This window comes from Mastomys coucha, unplaced genomic scaffold, assembly GCF_008632895.1.
Source record: "Mastomys coucha isolate ucsf_1 unplaced genomic scaffold, UCSF_Mcou_1 pScaffold15, whole genome shotgun sequence".
NCBI classification, from domain to species: Eukaryota; Metazoa; Chordata; class Mammalia; order Rodentia; family Muridae; genus Mastomys; species Mastomys coucha.
In genome coordinates, this window is record NW_022196897.1 from 87,906,018 (window position 1) to 87,908,620 (window position 2,603).

At 40.0% G+C, this 2,603-nt stretch overlaps 1 pseudogene; it reads left to right on the forward strand.

The window, feature by feature from the left end:
- Positions 1 to 2,090: 2,090 nt before the first annotated feature.
- LOC116091750 lies at positions 2,091 to 2,603 on the forward strand (annotated as a pseudogene).

Below are 2,603 nucleotides of genomic sequence, written 5' to 3' on the forward strand. Positions count from 1 at the left end.
TGTGGTCTTCAACCCCTGAGGACAAAGTCCCCATGTCCTAGTTTTCCTAGGATGCAATACAGAATGAGTTTAAAGGGTATTCAGATTTTCCTCTGAAGGTTTAAAAAGCAAGTCTGCTGAGAAAAATCAACAATAGGCAGCTTAAAAGGAGAAAGGGCATGCAAGTTCACTGGCATACACATATGGAGAGAAGCCATGCTAAACATGAAAGTCAAGAAAGGGCCAGGTGCTAGAGGCTTAAACATTCTCTTCATAGTGGAGTGGGGAAGTAGTGGCTGTGGTAATTGTAGAAGGAAGATAAATAATTTTTAAAAAATATTTTTTGAGACTACAATATAATTACATTATTTTTGCCTTCCCATTCTTCCTCTCAAACTTTCTCATATATCCCTTCTTTCTCTCTTTCAAATTCATGAGCACTTTTCCCATTAATTGTTCACACACACACACACACACACACACACACACACACACACACTCCTAAGTACATAAATACATCCTGTTCAGTTTCTATAATGTTACTTATATGTATGTCTTTAGGACTGACCATTTGGTATTGGATAACCAATTGGTGTACTCTTTGATGGGGAAGACTAGGAAGTAAGTGATTTTTAAGGGACATGAGAGAGTTGAACAACAGAGGCCTGGGACCAAGTTCTTCTGGGCTCTAGATGTGCTATTTGATTCATGTCTTTCTCCCTGAGTCCTGGCCTCACATATTCCAGGCTGGTCTCAGATTTACTCTGTAGCTGAGAATGACCTGCATCTTCTGATCTTCCTGCCTCTAACCAAATTCTGGGATTATAGGCTTGTTCCACCATATTTGGTTTATGTGGTGTTGGGAATCAAAGTGCAGAGCTTTGAGCACTCTACAAACTGAGCTACATCCCAAATCCAGTTATTGATTTTCTGTGCCTTCCTATGAGTTTATGAGGCCTAATGTGAGTTTAGTCTTCTTTGGTTAATGAAAACTCAGTAAATAGACTGAAGGAAAAATGTGCTACTTTCTGATGAGTTAATCTCTAGGTAGATGACTGAGCTTCAGAGGAAGACACCTCCCCCCTGAGCTTCAAGACAGAAAGGATTGAGAGGGAGACCAGGGAGGGTCAGAGAGCCCTGGAGGGTGCCTTTAAAAGTCTACCCTAACATTGTAAGTGTGTGGCTTATAAACAAGAGGAATTTTGTGCTCACAGTTCTGGAAGCTGTGAAGTTCTGGATCAGGGCATCAGCAGACTCAGTGTTTACACAGAACCTGCTCTCTGTTCATACTTCCTCATTGTGCCCTCATAGATGGAAGGTGAGGGGACCTTCCTGGGTCTTTTGATTTTTTTATAAGAACACTTAATTTTTTCATGAAGGCCCTGCCTCCATGGTCATAGTACCTCCTATAGACTTATCTTCTATTGTCACCACATTTTGGGTTAGGAATTTCACAAAAGATATCTAGACAGGCAGACAGACAGACAGACAGACAGAGAGACACATACACATACACCTGTACCAGTCTAGCCATGACTAAAGCAACAAATTAGTGAGTAATCAACGAAATACCTGTATTTGATCATTTTTTCTTTCAACCACCAAGGTAAGAAAAAACAAGGTAAATATGAAAATGATCACTGGAGTATCCTTGAATATACTTTATTTTTTATTAAAAATGCATATTCAATTATTTTCAATATATTAAATAATATGTATTAAGCACATATTAGTTATTACTTTTAGTAATATAGCATTGACTGGTAGACTGTAGTATGTCGACTGGATTGAAAACTGCTGAGATAAGTGATTGTTATGAAATCCTGTGGGGCAATTCAGCCTTTCTTGACTCAGAATGCCAAACTGTATCTGTGATTTCTCCCTTAAATTAGCCTCTATTGAGAACTTCATTGCAGTTGTAACCAGACTTCTTTAGTCATCTATAGCATAGGAAAGTCTTACATTTTAAAATAACGTATTTTAATTAGCACAACATATCAAAAATTACAAAATACTAATGTCATATTTTACTCCTTTTTCATTGAAATAAAAAATTTTTGGGGCTGGAGAGATGGCTCAGTGGTTAAGAGTGCTGACTGCGGCTTCATCTAATGGGAGGAAATCTTCATTTTCATCTGAAAGCACTGAAGCCACAGAACCATGAAGCCACAGCAGTAGTTGATCTTGAAAGTGATGTCAAGGACAATGTGCCAGCTTCTCCTGGTGCCCCTGCTGCTGACTTCCCAGCTGAAACTGAACACTTAAAGCCAACCTCCAAAAAGACTGTGGGAGTGAAGAAGACAGCAACCAAAAGCCAGTCTACAGTCTCCATTGCTGGTACCAAAAAGAGAGCTGCATCGAAGGGAACCAAATCAGACCCAGCCTCTGAAAAGCCTGCTCCTGCCAAAGCCAAGAACAGTCGCAAAAGGAAGCCATCTTCTTCTGATAGCTCTGACTCTGATTTTGAGAAAGCAATTTCTAAAGGTGCCACAAGCAAGAAACCAAAGGGAGAGGAACAGAATTTCCGTGTGGACTTAGAAGACACTGTGGCTCCTTGAGCCAAATCTGGACGAGCAAGGAAGCCAATTAAGTACCTGGAGGAGTCTGATGATGATGACCTCTTC